The sequence below is a fragment of the Equus asinus genome, chromosome 21 (genome assembly GCF_041296235.1).
Source record: "Equus asinus isolate D_3611 breed Donkey chromosome 21, EquAss-T2T_v2, whole genome shotgun sequence".
In the NCBI taxonomy this organism is placed as follows: domain Eukaryota; kingdom Metazoa; phylum Chordata; class Mammalia; order Perissodactyla; family Equidae; genus Equus; species Equus asinus.
This window is the reverse complement of record NC_091810.1, coordinates 45474058-45490999: the sequence shown is the minus strand read 5'-3', so window position 1 is coordinate 45490999 and position 16942 is coordinate 45474058.

Below are 16942 nucleotides of genomic sequence, written 5' to 3'. Positions count from 1 at the left end.
TCTCACTGTTGAATGTGAGGGAACTTTTTTCTTTTCCTTTACACACATTTTTATAAACTTACAAGTCAGGTGATCCTCTCTACACACCATTGGAAAATCTACTTTTTTCCACTAAGTGTGTCATGGACATCTTGACACGTCTGTCATGCTCATCTCCCTGAGGGAGAGCTGGGGCTCATTGGCTCATTCAGCTCTCATTTGGTGCCATAAAGACAGTCGGGCAGGACAGGCTAGAAACGGTGGTGTGTCCTGGGTCCAGAGGGCTGGGGAGCACTGATGACAAGAAGGGCCCAGCATCGAGGAAGGCCTGGGATCTGACTCGGGGACAACACAGGAAGGGAGTTCAGGGCCCGGCCCCAGGAAGGAGGCGTGGCTCAGTGGTCAGGAGGCTGCAGAGGCCGCAGGAGCCCTTCGGAGCCAACTCTCCCTGCTCTGGTTGCAGATGCTGGCTCTCGGTTTGCCTCCCCGGTGTAGCTGTCTTGCTGGCAACAATGCAGACCTCCGAATGTGGGAGGGGCAAGCGTGGGGTGGGCTCCTTCTTGTGCTTTGTGCACAACGTAAATGTAATTAATCATGTCTAGGGTGGCTTATAATTTAGTATTTTTTTTCATTTTTAGCAGTCTAATTAAATTCCTTTAAACTTTATAAGCAGTTATTTTAGAATTTTTCTTTGTACCCCCACTGGTGGAGTGCCTAAAACCCACAATGAATGTGTCTCAAGGTGGCGACTGCTATTTTCAAAATGAATCTTGAAGGCCGTTCAAGTGAAAAGTGTTATTGTGTTACTACAACTTACATTAGCCATAGAGAAACTGGAGGACTGTTTCTTTCTTCTTAAAACTTGACGGTGCTTTAAAGAATTAGGATGGGAATTCCTACGAGCTGAGGAGGGGCTGCTCAGCAAGGTCTTGACCCAGGATGGGTAGGGGTGCAGAGGCGGGAAGCGCTCTGGGACATGGCTCTGCCTGGGTTTTCAGCTCTCTGATTTGGGAAAGAAACCACATACACGCTTCTCTGTCTCTCAGACAAAAGCTCATTTCCAATCTGTCGTGCAGAGCTCATTTTAATGATGCAGTAATTAAGTTAGAAATATGCGGTGCTTATCGCTTTTATGAATGCACTACTCACTGAGTTTACAAATTCTTTCAAAGTCAGAGAAAAATTATTTAAAATAAAGATTTAAAAAGCTCTACTAATAATTAAAGAAATGCCAAGGAAGGCAATGATGTGATGTTTTTTTCCCACCAAATTGTCAAAAATTTATATCAATGATTAATACCCTAGAATTGACAGTGGTGCTGGCAGAAGTTTGCATAGGTACAATCTTTGTGGGAATAATTTAATAGTTAGTAACAAGAATCTGTATTTTGGATAACTTTTTTTAGGAAGATTGGCCCTGAGCTAACATCTGCTACCAATCCTCCTCTTTTTGCTAAGGAAGACTGGCCCTGAGCTAACATCCATGCCCATCTTCCTCTATTTTATGTGTGGGATGCCTGCCCAGCATGGCTTGCTAAGTGGTGGATAGGTCCGCACCTGGGATCTGAATTGATGAACCTTCGGCTGCTGAAGTGGAACGTGTGAACTTAACCACTCTGCCATCGGGCTGGCCCCTGGATAATTTTTTCTGAGGGTGATTTTTGTATAACTTTGAACCAAACCTCCACTCCTAGGACTGCATCTTAAGGAGTACAGAGCTGAAACGAATATGTAGGGAAGGAGATTCTCATTCATCCAGTTACTGTTATATGTTTCTTAAAAGTTTTAGAAAGAAACTTTTTTTTTAAAGATTTTATTTTTCCCTTTTCTCCCCAAAGCCCCCCAGTACATAGGTGTGCATTTTTAGCTGTGGGTCCTTCTAGTTGTGGCATGTGGGATGCCGCCTCAGCATGGCCTGATGAGCGGTGCCATGTCCGTGCCCAGGATTCGAACTAGCGAAAGCCTGGGCCGCTGAAGCAGAGTGCACGAACTTAACCACTCAGCCATGGGGCCGGCCCCAAGAAACCTTTTTATACATTCTTCCTTTTACATTGTCTTGTGTGTAACAATTCACTTTAATTCTCCAAAAGGAGCCGTGTTGGAAATGCCAGTTGAGCCCCTTTGAGAAAATGACCTGGGTGCCCAGAGGTTGGCCCCTGGAGTCAGACAGCTGGGGCTCCAGGCCCAGCCCCGCCACCTACTAGCTGCTGTGGGACCTTGGATGAGGCAGACTAGTCTCCTCCATTTGTTTTCTCCACCGCTGTTATTTGTTCCTGAAAGTATTTCATTTGTTCTCTTGTTCATTTTCTGGCTCCACACTCTAGAAACATGACCTCCTCAAGGGTAGGGACCAGTCAGGGCTGTTGACCGCTGTTTGTAGAGCTCAGACTATTGACTCTCTGACCTCGCTGGGCCTCAGTTGCTCAAAAACAAATAGGGTTAATAAAAATACCTACTTACCCCGTGTTATATGAGCTTAATACACGTAAAGTGCTCAGCACAGTGTCTGTAAATGCTCAAGGAACAAGGAATAAGGATTAAATTTTGCAATCTCCCAAATTACTGAGAATAACCTGGTAAGGAGTCAGGTTGATGGAGAGCAAAGAAAGAGGGTTGAGAACGTCTCTAAGGAGGTTATCATTTCTGCAGCCTCAGACGTTGAATCCTACTTGCTGTCCAGCTCTCCCCACTGCCTTAATCCCACTTTGGTGGGTACTGGGGAAGTGGGAGGGCTTCCTCTCTCTGACAGTCCACTGGTGACTCAGGCCTTCCAGGAACCTGGGCCCCTCAACATTCAACTTCATGTAGAGTTAGTAGTTTAGGTAAAGGATTGGGGAAGTCATTGTGTCCCACGTGGCAGGCACTGCAGCTTTCATCAGCCTTGCTTTGAAGGATTTTTTTCTCTATGAATCTGTTCTTGGGCCTGAATAAGGAAGGTCACTGCTTGAAGCAAAATCTGGCTTTTTCACTTGGCTTCCATCATTCAAGCAGTAAAGTGCTTCCTGACTAAACCCACTGGATTAGACCTTGGCACCGATGCCCAGCAGAGGGAGGGGAGGCGGGGCGCTTGGCAGCTAGTTTGGCCTTTCGCTGAGGCAGAGGACGTTTGTGCTGGACGCGAGCTCAGAGATCTCATTAGTGCTCCATTAGTGTACTGCCTACAAACAGAGATTCTTTACCCACCACACAAGAGGGGTCAAATAAAAACTGGAACCCCAGCCTTATGGTAAGGAAAGGGATTTTATTTCAGGTGACGTCAGCCAGGAGATGAGAGTGAGCCCTCAAATTCGTCTCGTCTCCCCAAAAGATGGGAGGCAAGGGGTTGTAAAGGAATGTAGCTGCTGGTAGGGAGGGGAGAACCTATGGCCTTGCTAGTTGGCACTCTCCCACCAGCGTGCGTTTGGCCTTGTGAGGCTGCTTACAGAACAGAGGATGGCAAGATAAGGGGATCCACAGGTGGATGTTCTTGACTGTCTGTCTCCATGGTGGATGGTGGATTCTCGTGCCAGGAAGCCAAGGAGTAAGCAGGGAAAGGGGATGCATGCTTTTGGTTTTAACCCCATATATGCTGGGTTTAGTGGAGGGAAACTGATATCAGGGCCAGTATCATTAGCAGAGCAGGACACCAAGGCCACAAAGCAGTGGCTTGTCTGGTGTTCAGTTGGCTTGGGGCAGAAAGACTTGGCTCCAAGTCTGCAGACACCAAGCTGGTCTTCCAAGTGCAGCCTTCCCATTTTGCCAAGTGAGAGAATGAAAGCAGATGAAGCAGCCTGCCTGTGCCGGGAGGGCCCCAGCCAGGGAGGGACAGCTGGACTGGGGAGTGCCCACTGGGCAAGTACCTCAGCACTGGCCTCACACCCCTCTTCCCCTAATGCTGGAAACACGCTTAGTGCTGGCCGTCAGTTCACCAAAACGCCTGCCTTGTCATGCCCTGGGCTGCACTCAACTTTATCATCCTTTTAAAATTTAAATTTCTAGTTATATCTAGGAATAATAAAAATTTACTTTGATTTTAGACTTATGCAATGTCAAAAGTTAACACCAGAATTCGGTATTATACATAACACTAAAGTCGATTTGTGTTAACTATGATTCCATTTTCTTTTGTGTGGGAAAAATATCATGCTTCTATGAATTCATTCATTTATTCCTTTAACAAATATTTTTTAAACTTAAAAGTGTTCCCTTTTTCACTCCCAGCTTTTCTGCTCTCTGCTCTCAACCACCCTCGTTGATACAACTGTTTGTTAGTTTTTTTGTGGTTGTTCAATAAAATTAATTGAGAACCTCCCGTGTGCCAGGAACTGAGTGAGGTCCTGGTGATACAGGAGTGAAGAGGACATTCATTATTAGGCTTTGCCTTCAAGGGGCCTCCTTCTAAGGGGGAAAGACGGACACTAAACAAGTAAACAAAAACGACTTCAAAATATCAAGTGCCAGGAAGGAAATGGATGTTTCTGACCATCTTTGAGAACAGTCTTTCTAGACGACCCTCTGTAACCCCACATCAGTCAGCCAAAAATAAACCTCATCTTTTCCCACAGTCTGATTTTCCTCCCTCACTTTTAGGTCTTTATTAACAATGTTAGCACTTAAGAGTGATTCTCAATGTTTTTGAGAACAGGGACCACTTTGTGAACACGCTAAAAGCTAGGGATGCTCTTTGCTAGGACTCGCCCTTTGCCACATACATTTGCAGGGGGCTCCCTGCTTCCTGGTTACGAATTCCTATTCTGGAAGAATACAAAGACCTGGGGGAATGGGGGCCAGCTCCACCGTAGCCTCTGTTCCCTGGGAGTGAATACATACAGGAGATAATACTCACACTGAAATAGCGCTTAAGATTTCTTGAGCTCTTGATATTTAAAGTTTTTTATACATCCCACAGGTTTCTTAAGACTTTGATAATTAAAAACTATTTTCATACATCCCACAGATTATTTACTAATTACAAAGAGAAAAATTACCTTTATGATGGAGAAATCTGGTAGATAGCACTTTAACCAGATAACCAACCTTGCCATAGCCCAAAACGGGACAAAACAATAGGTGCCTCCTGACGTCATGCACTGAGAAGAACACAGCGTCAGTCATGCCTTATTCCTGCCGAAAAGTGTAACGTCAATCTAATCATGAGGGCTACAAATTGAAGGATATTATGTAAAACAACTAGCTTGGATGCTTTAAAAATATTGATGTCATGAAAAGCAATGCAAAACAAGATGGGGAACGGTTCTAGACTAGAGAGTCAGGTAAGTGACTGTCATATGCAATTAGATCCTGGATCAAAACAAAAACAAAACCATTCTGCTCAATTAATTAGCAGAACCAGAACAATAAACCTGGTCTCCTTGTCCTCTCGAGAATCTGGGGCAATACTCAGGGAACATGATAAATTTTGTTCATGAGTTTGGTGGTATGTGAAGTGGATGTTTTGAGGATGGCAGTGGCAATAACAGTATTGGTGTTGGTGGTAATTGTGGAGTGATGGGGTTGTTGGTAGTGGCAGTGATGGTGGTGTTGCTGTTAGTGGCAGTGATGGTGGTGTTGCTGTTAGTGGCAGTGATGGGGCTGTTGCTGGTAGTGGCAGTGATGGGGCTGTTGCTGGTAGTGGCAGTGATGGTGGTGTTGCTGGTAGTGGCAGTGATGGGGCTGTTGCTGGTAGTGGCAGTGATGGGGTTGTTGGTAGTGGCAGTGATGGTGGTGTTGCTGGTAGTGGCAGTGATGGGGCTGTTGCTGGTAGTGGCAGTGATGGGGCTGTTGCTGGTAGTGGCAGTGATGGTGGTGTTGCTGGTAGTGGCAGTGATGGGGCTGTTGCTGGTAGTGGCAGTGATGGGGTTGTTGGTAGTGGCAGTGATGGGGTTGTTGGTAGTGGCAGTGATGGTGGTGTTGTTGGTAGTGGCAGTGATGGTGGTGTTGCTGGTAGTGGCAGTGATGGGGCTGTTGCTGGTAGGGGCAGCGATGGGGTTGTTTTTCTTGTTGGTGGTGGTAATACTGGCGGTATGGAGGAAGGGTGGTGGGTGTTGGAGATGAACCTAAATGTGGTTGATAAGATCAAAAGTCAGAGTGTAGGAAATGCAAAAGCAGTTATTCTGATTACTTTTCTAGATCTTTTTTTTTCTTCACTCTTTATCACTCACATTCTTGGTATCACAGATACCTGCTTTCATCCAGGAGTTCTCTTTACTTCATATGTGCTTACTATGTCTAGAATAAAAAATATATATTGTTAGGATGCAGACCATATATCTTTGCTTTGCTTTATAAATCATGACTATGTTCTATCGTTGTGGAACAAATGCCTGCATTCTATAAAATGCGGTCTTTTCAGAGTAAAGCTCTTAAATCTCCAGGCCTTCTTTTCAACTTGTGTTTTGCTGCTCATGACCTAATAAGCTGCAGTTGTAGGACACCTAGAATGGAGAGACTGATAACTGCCGTAATAGCCACCTGTGGGGTATGTAGACCTCCCTTCTCCATTCTTCCCCTGGCACTTTTAGCTCCTGTGGGATGAATCCTGCCTTCTTCTCCTGCTGGCATTAATACCAGAAAAGGTTCAATCCAAATGGGTATCAAGTTGGCATGTTTTTGGGGACACTGGTAGATCTGTTATCATTGTCAGACCAACTGGTAGCATTGTGTTTGCATTTAGTCTCTGGTTGCTGTCTTATTCAGTGATTTGTTTTTTTTTTAGAGCTGTGTGGGTGAGTACATTGATGGCATGCTGATTACATTTCCAGGCTGCCATGGGGCTGTGAGTAGAGCTAATAGACTGGGTGAAAGAATAATGAGCCAAAGCATTGTTGACAGTCCGGGAAGCAACCTGGACCATAACAGAGGCCAATGCAAAGCCCAACATTTGGGTCCAAATGACAACGTGCAGGAGGATGGCAGGTAAGGGACTCAGCCTAAGCATCTGGGAAAGAGTCATGCGTTGTACTAAATAGCAACCTCACAATGCGAGATGGCTGCCACGAAAGTGAAATTGGAGGTGTTAGAATGGAGATGAAATAGCTCCATTCTGTATCGGTCTCTGGGGACTTGTGTTGAGTTTTCTTCATCGCACCGACAAACAGGGATTGTGTTGAGGAGACACATTAGGATGGTGAGGCTGAGGTCGGGACTTGAAGTGTCATATAAATCTCAGTGGAGAGGGCCTAGAGACCTGAAGCTCCAGTGAGCCATAATTGGTCAAACATGTTCCATTACAACTCACAGAAAGCTCAACTGGCAGTGGTTAGGTGACAAAAATGTGATTATCTCATAGAACAAGATGTCTGGTGGTAGGCTGCTCCAGGGTGAGCAGCAGTTGCTTCATGATATCATCCAAGGCCCAGGCTCCTTCTAGATTTATGTTTTGCATCCTTGACATGTTGTCTTCTCATCCTTAAGTTTGTCATCTCATGATATCAAGATGATAGCCACAACTCCAAGAATCACCCTTCACACCACCACATTCAAGGCAAGGAGAAGTGAGAATAGGCAGCACCAGGGAGCTCTTCTTAAACATATTACCCTTCTATCAGGAAGCAAAAACTTTTCCGGAAGTTTCTTAGCAGACTTCCATTATATCTCATCAGCCAAGTTGTGTCATGTGGCTGTCCCTTTGATCCTTCAGTTTCAAAGACTGACTACACATCATCTCTGGGGCTGAGGAAGAGATGTCTTTCCTTGAGCATATTTCTGCCCATCTCATAATGAAACAAAATCGGCATTCTCTGAGCTCCGAAGAAGGAGGTGTGAGGATGGGCTGTTGGGTGGACAACCAAGTGTATCTGCCACTGGGCGTAGCTTACTTTTCAAATATGGGAAGCAGAAAAGGGTTTGTTCATGAACCTCCAGACATAAAATTTGGGCAAATGTGCCAATTCGTAGAAGTTATAAGGAAGCTAATTTTTCGTCCTACTCAAGTCAAGATTTCCTAACAACTGTAGTTATTTAGAAATGGAAGGTGCTGCGTCAATGACAATGTGAAGCAGAATTAACATCTACCTGGGTGGGACGTGGTAAAGGGGATTCCTGTACCAGTGTCGAGAGAGGGTGAGTATTTACACTGACCTGTGAGTTTCCTTCCAACCCAGAGAGCCCATGATTTTAGTAATTCGTGTTTTTCCCCTTTGAATGTTCACTAGATAATTATGCTAATTGGAGATAATGTTTCCACTAAGTGAGGTATAATTTCAAGTTGAACGGTATTTTTATCTTTAGCATCATTGTATGAGATACAGAGTTTGCCTTGGACCTGGGCCTGCACTTTGTTTGTAACTGTTACTTTTACAAGGACAAAGCAAGGAGGGACACATTCTTCTCTGAGTTAGGTTATAGATAATGTGCACCCTGGTGTACTACCGGCTTCATAAGTACCAATTCCCACGGCCTCACAAATCTTGTTGGACTTGCCACACTGAGGTAGAGTATCAACTGGGTAGAGGGACCCTCTCGTACCTTTGATATGTTATGCCCAATAGGATAGCAGTAATTTCATATGGATTGGGGTATCAAGGAGAAAAGGGTGAATCCAACCAACTAAAAGGACTTGCTAAATTTCTCTCCAAATGAGAGATTTATAGTGGTTTCCAGGGTTTGTGGCAAATGCTGTCTCTTGTCTAAAGTCTCTGAAAGCTTGGACATTATTCTCAATTTCCTTGTTGTCCCTTAGTAAAAAGAAGGAATGGTCTTGAAATTGACACTCTTTGGGCATCTCCCTCTCTTCCTCTTTGCAGCCTGCCTCTTGTCTCTTTGCAATACTTCCTGGTGTAGTCCAAGAATCCAGCTTATCTTAGGGGACCCTGCTTCCCTCTCCCAATCATTGCTGCTGAGACCATGAGTATTCATCTGACCAATTAGATTCTCTCTTCAGGGAATCTGGAATTGGGACATGGAGTAGCCAAACAGTTTCTGTTGGATGTCTGGTCATATAACCAGTATGGGTCACCACCTCTCGTCATGGGCCTGGAGAAGCCAAAAGGAGAGGTGCAGAGGGAGACCACGTGGCCAAAGAGAGAGGCTGAGACCATGTCTGCTGCATCTGGCCATGCTGTCTGGCCCTGGCCCAGCTCCCTCCAGGGCCCCTGGACATTTCTTAACCTCCTATTCCATGCCACACTCCAGAGTCCATCCTGTAGCTCCTTCCCCATTTTGCTTAAGCTGGTTTGCATGGATTTTGTTATTTATAGGAACCTGAGAGAGATCTCATCCTTAGAAGGGCCTAACAGAAAGGTAATATGAATTTTAAAAAGAGCTTTATTGTTTTTCCCAAATACAAAATTATAAATGCTGATTTGAAAAATATATAGAAATGTATATCTCTGAATGTGAAAATTCCCACAATACTCCTCCTTAGAGGCAATTGCTGTCAGGAGTTCGGAGGTGGGAGTGAGCAGCGAGCATGAGCAGGCACACACCTGCGAGCACTAACCTTCACAGGGCTCTGATGGAACACATGTTATCTGAAGCACCTTACCTGTATTAACTCATTTAGTCCTCACCACGTGGTTGTGAGGTGGGACCTACCCTCGTTCTACAGATGAACTTAGACAGAGACAGGTTAAGTAGGGAGGCAGGATTTGAACCCAGGCAATCGGGCTCCAGAGCCTGGGCCCTCAGCCACCACACTAGGCAGCCTCTTGTTTTACTATTGTTGCTGCTTGTTTTTGTCATCTATTGCTACACAACAAATGACCATGAACTTGGGTATTTAAAACAACTCACATTTATTGCCTCGCAGTTTCTGTGAGTCAGGAGGCCAGGCATGGCTTGCTGGGTCCTTTGCCTCAACGTCTCACAAGTCTCTAGTGAAGGTGTTAGGCAGGACTCCTCTGAGACTTGACAGAGGATGGACCCGTTTCCGAGCTCGTATAGTTGTTGCCAGTTTCTTGTGGGCTCTTGGACTGAGGGCCTCAGATCCTTACTGGCTCTTGGCCAGAGGCTGCCCTCTGTCCCTCACCTCTCCATAGCACAGCTCTCAACATGGCAGCTGGCTTCATCAAAGCCAGCAAGGGAGAGAGGCTGTCAGTCTAGAAATTATTATTTGATGTAACCTAATCACAAAGGGACATCCCACCACTCTTGCCATATTCTATTGATTGGAAGCAAGTCCCAGGCTAGCCTACATTCAGGGGAGGGAATTATGCAAGAGTGTGACTACCAGGAGCCAGGGATCATTGAGGGTCATTCCTGGAGTCTGTCTGCCCCATTACTCTTAGTTTCACCTTTTATATTTTTGATGGCTCTCTGGTAATGGCGGGATTAGAGCAGCTGGCTTAGGGTAAGGCCAAAATGACGCCTTCAATTGGAGATAGCCAGGCTCCCAGCTCAGGGCTGGGTTGACCTGATCTCCACTCCCTGAAGCAGGAAGAGGAGCTGAAAAGAGAAAGAGAGGGTAGGTCTGCTCACCTCTCCTTACCCATTTCTTGCTGGATTCCCACTTGGGGACAGGAAGTCCAGGGAAGGGCCTGAGAGATGGCAGGAACACCTGCCACACCTGGAAGCAAGCAGTTCAAGATCTAGGAGCCTTGGGTTCCTTCCCCGCTTCCCTGCTCTCTAGGAAACATGAAGCAGGGCATGGCCAGCTCTCCTGGGGAAGCGTGAGTCAGGGACGGAGAGAGAGATGGGAGGCCTTTGCTGCGGGTCTCTTCCCACGCTTGTGCAGAGTTGAGAGGAGGTGGAGGAGGAGGGGTAAGCCTCTCTGTGACCTGTATCCTACAGAGAGTTTTGCCCTTGCTTTTCTCACTAGACCATACATTTGCGCATCTTTCTATGTCAGAACACAGGGATCTGATTCATCTTTTTTGTGGCTTCTTAGTACTCCACTGTGTGGGTGACCTGATGGGACTTTGATCTCTAGGCCTTTGGAGGCCCGCCCACTTCTGTTTGAAGTGCATCGTTTCTGGAGGGCCCTCAGTGTGGGCCCACCGTGCTGTGTGTCATGGAAGTGTGCTCTAACTGTAAGCCTCCTCAAAATAGCCTTTCTGAGTTTGGTGCAGGCGTATCCCCCAAGGACTCTTGCAGCCAAACGGGGCCTTTGAGGCCTTCCGTCAACAAGGATGGCTCCCGGAGTGTCTCTGTGGAGGTCCTGGGGCACTGAGGAAGTGCAGCCAAACCTCTGCCCCTCCTCGGAGGGCTGAGGAGCTCCCTGCATCAAAAAGGCAGGTGCGTGAAAGTCCGCTTGACATCCCCATATTAGCTCATCTTCCACCAGATGAGAGGCAGTGCTGGTGCCTTTCGAGAAGCCTCACCTTTGCCCCTACCCTGGCTTCTGTTTCACGCTCAGCCTGCTCCTTCCCTGTGCATACTACAATTAGTGACGGCTGGTTCACGCGGGCCGCTCCAGTCACAGCTGCAGACAGTCTTTCATTTCCCTTTTGGTTTATTCAGAGTTTTAATGAATAACCTTTTCCCTCGCTTATCCTTTTTTCCCTACACAATCCAAAATCAGATAATGTGACTTCTGCATACAGCTCAGTCCCCTTTCATGGCTCTCCTGTTTATTTCAAAGGGTTGTGGTTTTAGCTTAATTATTAGTAATAATAGTCATTATTTACCAAGGTTTTAGTGTGCACCAGGCCCTGTGCTAAATGCTTTGAGGGAAAAAGCTCCCTGAAGCAGCACCACAGACAGCGCTATGAGATATTTTTATCATCACTGTTTTACAAAAGAGGAAACTGAGGCTGAGAGAGGGCCTCACTCAAGGTCACCAAGCTGGAAAGTGGGAGGATCTGAAGCTACACCTGCTTAGAAAACCTGGAGGCTTAAGCCCTCTGCCATGTGGAATTATTGCCGCACCTCCTCTGGGTTCACAGTGGGTGCCGCCAAGAACAAGGTTATTCAGCTTCTCAGGAGGACAAGGAGAAATGGGTGAGCCTCCAGAGAAGGTTCTGGAAAGTAATTAAGAGGACCAGAGTAAGACTGGTGAGAAGGTTCAGAGAAATAAGAGCAATTTAATCTGGAGAAATCAATTCTCAGGGCTAAATTAATGGCATTCCACTGATGTCTTCATGAGAATCAATTAAAATATTTTAAAAACAGGGGCCAGTCTGATAGTTTTATTATACAATGTCAAAGGAATGATTTAACTACTATTTTATTTAATGAATTCAACAAATATATAGTTAGCAGCCAGCATGGCCCAGATATAGAGTGAACAAGGTGAGCAAGGACCCTCTCCTGGTAGGACTTACATTTTGGTGGTATGGATGGGGGAGGGAGAGAGGCAGATGGTAAACAAGGAAACCACATGCCACCATTTAGTCAATAATAAATGCTGTGAAGACACCCAGACAGGAGGATGGGGAAGCCAGTGTCTGCAGATAGGCTTCTCTGAGGAGGGGACATTTGAGCTGAGACTTTGAAGCCATGTGATGCTCTGGGGACAGAGTGGTCCAGACAGAGGAGATCTTGAGGTAGGAACGAGTTTGGCAAATAGAAGGAACAGAAACAGGAGGATAAGGCTGGTGGTGGAGAGTGGTGGGCGATCTGCTAGGAAATCACAGCGGCCTCATCATGTGGGGCCACGGGAGCCAATGAGAAGAAGAGTCCCGTGTGTGAAGGAGCCCTTGGCTACTGGTAGGGAATGGATTGTAGGAGGTCAGAGTGACAGGTGTTGGTGAGAGAAGCTGTGCAGCTCGGACCAGGGTGGCGGGGAAGGTGGAGACAAGTGGATCCTTTGGATCTATCTTGTGTTGTTAATGCTGACAGGAAATGCTGGCAGATGAGATGTGGCAGGACGGGGCAGAGGTGAGAGGAGGAGAAGACTCAAGCATGACCATCAGATTTTTGGAAAGAAGAATCAACTATTTACTTGTTGCCGTTTTACTAGGACAAGGAAGTTTTGAGGGTGCGTTGCCTGGGAGTTCTTAAGTTGATGCTCCTGGGCCATCAGTTCTCTGTAACATTTTGGATCTCTGTATATTTTTCTAGGGAGAAGAGCCACACCTCTCCTCTGTTTCTTAGAAGGGAGCTCCCCGCCCTGAGCCCCATCTCCTAACAACAAAAAGTTTGTGTCTGATCTAGGCCAAGCTCTCCCCACCCCACCTCACTTTGCAAGCAGGGAAACTGAGGCTCAGAGAGCAGATCACAGAAGGTCACACTGCATCTGGTTCTTGGCAGAGTCCGAGGTCTCCTACCTGCTCAGCCAGGGCTCTCTCCACGTACCAGCTGTCTCACGGCTCAGGGAGACTGAGGTGTGAACAAACAATGGTTCCATCCCTCCCAACCTAGAGGAAAACTAGGGTCCTTGATATTTAGAGGTCAGTTCTCAGAATTGGTAGCCTCAGTTCCAGCCATGTCAGTGCCTTCTCTCTGGCCAGCCTAATAGAAGTTTAAGAAGGTCTAAGAAATGTCCCCGATATTCAAGTATCTGCGAAATGCAAGAAAGATCCAGGTGTGACTGGAACGGAAACTAGGCAGCAGTGAGGTATGTGTGTTGATCTATTTTGGGGTGCAAATAATCAAGGTTTGGGGCCCGTGGGAGGGTGGTGTTAGGCAACACTCCAGGAAGTGTTCCCTAAATGTTTTTTCAGTAAGCCCTGAATTATAGTCTATCAGATAGAATCTTGAACAGAAATCTCCGTCGTGGTAATACCACCGTGTACCTTTTAAAAGCAGGAGTTAAGAGTATTAGAGTAACCCAGGTGACACGAACACAAGTTTCTTTCCAGTTTGGGTTGCCTGCACTTCAGGAACACTTTTATGGGTCAGTCTCTGGAGGTCAGCTAAAGGAAACAGAAGAGAAAAAAGAAGTTCCTAAAAAAGGCTTGTATTAGGAAGACAAAACCGTAACATTTCTAAAAGCATGGATTGATAAAATGGAGACTTCCTCCTAGAAACTTTCAAACAAAATGAAAGAAACTTTATAATGACCTTTCATGTAGCCTGGCGAGCAAATGCACAAAATGATGAAAGTCTTACAATCCTGATGCCTCCTACCCAGAAGCTTAACGCAACATAGTGAGAATTTAGACGGTATCTGCAGCCACATTCGTGGTGGAATTATAACTCCCTCAAGCCCTGAGGCCAACTTTTAGGTATGGTGTACTTTTAGCCAAAGCGAGACTGATACAATTTCTAGGACAGAGAAATGTCCTCTCAATCAAACCTACCCCACAAGAATTTTTAGATGTACTTTCTCATGTTGAGGAAGGTAGCTGGTCTCAAAGAGGCCTCTGTTTAAAAGAACATATGTTATTTGGGAAATGCTATCATGGGCAACCATGAATCATATTATGAAGTCGGTTGTCTAATTGAGTGGTTGGCTAAGATCTGAGGGAATGAGCCATACAACAAATAAGGTCTCAAGAGTTAAGGAAAGGAAGAAAAATCCGGAGGCTGAGGGGCTGCTTGGGGTGAGGAAGCTCCTGCATCGATCGAGGAGCACTGGGCTAGCGACTGGGGGTATTGGCTTTGTCTTTGCAAACAACTGACTTTCCTTTGAAAGTACACGGAAGTGTGGAATTAGACAGTTTGCTTAAAGCTTCAGGCATGGTGTTTACAACCCAACGAGTGTGGTTTAGGGTCTTATGTGTTGAAATGAAGTTCAGGTCTCCCACTAGGTGGCAGCCTACTGGTCATGGACTTGGAGAGCACCTAGAATTCAGTCACCTCCAGAAATGGAGCCACTTCCTCCCAGGAGGAGATGGTTATCCTCACTGCAATCCTCACTGGAGATGAGCTGGTCTAGCTCCATTTCTCCATCTTCAGCTTAGCTGGCCAAGTCGTAGACCTGTGATGACTGAATCAGCAAAGTACTTTCTGGGAGTAAAATGTTTACTACATGAAGGTGAATCACCTCTAAAAAGGGGTCCTTTCTCTCACTCAAGGAGTTTGTACAGTTTGCAGTGGATGTATATTTAGTTTTAGTACCCTAGCCACAGAATGTTAGGGAGATATACTCTTAGGATGCTCAGATGATTAATTATCAGTTACTCCTGGCAAACTCTAGGTATCACTGGTGTTGCAGTAAGAAATAATGAGAAGAGAATAGGAATCTAATGCTGGTTGAATGTTTACTCTAGGCTGGACAGATGAGTAAACTGCAGCTCAGAGAGCTTAAATCTAGAAACAAATGGAACTAGGGTTTCAACCCAGGTCCGTCTGGCTGTAAAACCAACCACATTTCTACCATCCCATGCTTGATAAGAGAAAACTCTGGTAAGTTGGTAGCTATGGTGGGGGCAGGACAGGAAGATGTTTCTGGCATCTGGGGAGGGAGGAATTCCTCTTCATTCCTTTTTGAGACATTTAGTAAAATCCACTGTTCGCTACATCAGTGGTGAGTGATCTGGGAAAGGACCTTCCTTTCTCACTTTACCCATCTATCCAAGTAAACTGTAGGACCAGATCACCCCTCAGGGCCCCGCTGGCCCCGACTTAATGTTTCTCTGATCAGAGGAGAGCCAGTGGGTGATTCTGGCCGTGTGCTAGATATGGGTTGGGTTTGCCTTTGTATCACAGATTGGCCAGGTGGCCACCAAATCTGTTTCCTCTTCCTAGACACACAGCTGAATTGTATTTCCCAGTGCCCTTGCATCAGCGTGGGGCCATGTGGCTAAGTTCTCACCAGTGAATGCAGAGACAGATTGATGTGTTATTCTGAGGCCGAGGCAGCTGAGAGCAGTTGTGCCTTCTCCAGCTCACTTTGTCCCTTCCACAGCAACCTTGGAGACTAGTTGATGTGGATAGCAGCACTCCCAAGATGGAAGAAGCCTGGATTCCTGAGTCATTGCTTGGTAGAGTCGCCAAGGGAGTTGCCCAACCAGAACATCTCTGCATCAGACTTTGCATGAGTGAAAAATACAACTTAATGTTAAGCCACAGATATTTGGGATTGCTTGTTATAGCGGCTAATATTAATTGCCCTGACTAATACAGCCATCCAATGTCCATTTCCCTTTCTCAGGGAAATACCATCATTCTACATCCATTGTATATGTTTCAGAGGATATATAAGTAATACAGGCTTGGCCAATCAGAGCACTGCATCCCTGAAGCCACAGCAGTTGGTTTAGAAACAGGCATTTGAGCCAAGCAGAGCCCTTGGGGAAAGGCTCTTTTCTGCTAGATTTGAAGCTGTGATTAGAGTGCAAGATGCTGAGGGCTACCACATAATGAGAGAGTGGCTGTAGAAAAGAGCAGAGCTGAGAGATGGGGAGAGTGAGATGGGAGGACCTGCTTGCCCTGCCTCAGTCAGTCACACTTGCCAACCACACAGTCAATCACACTGGATCTGCCCCAGGACATTTCATTTGCCTAAGCCACTAAGTTCTCTGCTGCTGCTGCTGCTGCTTTTTTTTTTTTTTTTTTTTTTTTAGGAAGATTAGCCCTGAGCTAACATCTGCCACCAATCCTACTCTTTTTGCTAAGGAAGACTGGTCCTGAGCTAACATCCATGACCATCTCCCTCTACTTTATATGTGGGACGCCTGCCACAGCATGGCTTGACAAGCAGGATGTAGATCCACACCTGGGATCCGAACCGGTGAACGCCGGACCACCAAATCAGAACATGTGAACTTAACTGCTGCCCCACCAGGCTGGCCCCAAATTCTCTGCTTCTTTTGATTAAGCCATTTTAGGTTGGATGTTTTGTCACTCATAAGAATATTGACTTATATAGGCAGTAAAGATGAGGAAGATTGAATGAAAACAAAACACTAGCAGTTGCAGGTTCAGTGGCATGCTCAGTGTTATATGCTCCTTTTGCAATCATTTGTCTACTTTTTCTAAGTCATCAATCTTTATCCACTCAATTTCAGAATGAGTGAATAAATGAATGGCCATGGAGGCCAGCCATGGGGAGAGAGAACTACCATTCAGCCAAAACACTAGAGCAGGTGGTGAAAGGTCTTAGGGTTACAACATCACCAAGCTAGAGCTACGTGCTGTTTTCTATATAACGTTTGAAACCGTGATGTATCAGAACAAATGATTATAACTTTACCTTACATAAGGAGTATGTATTACAATA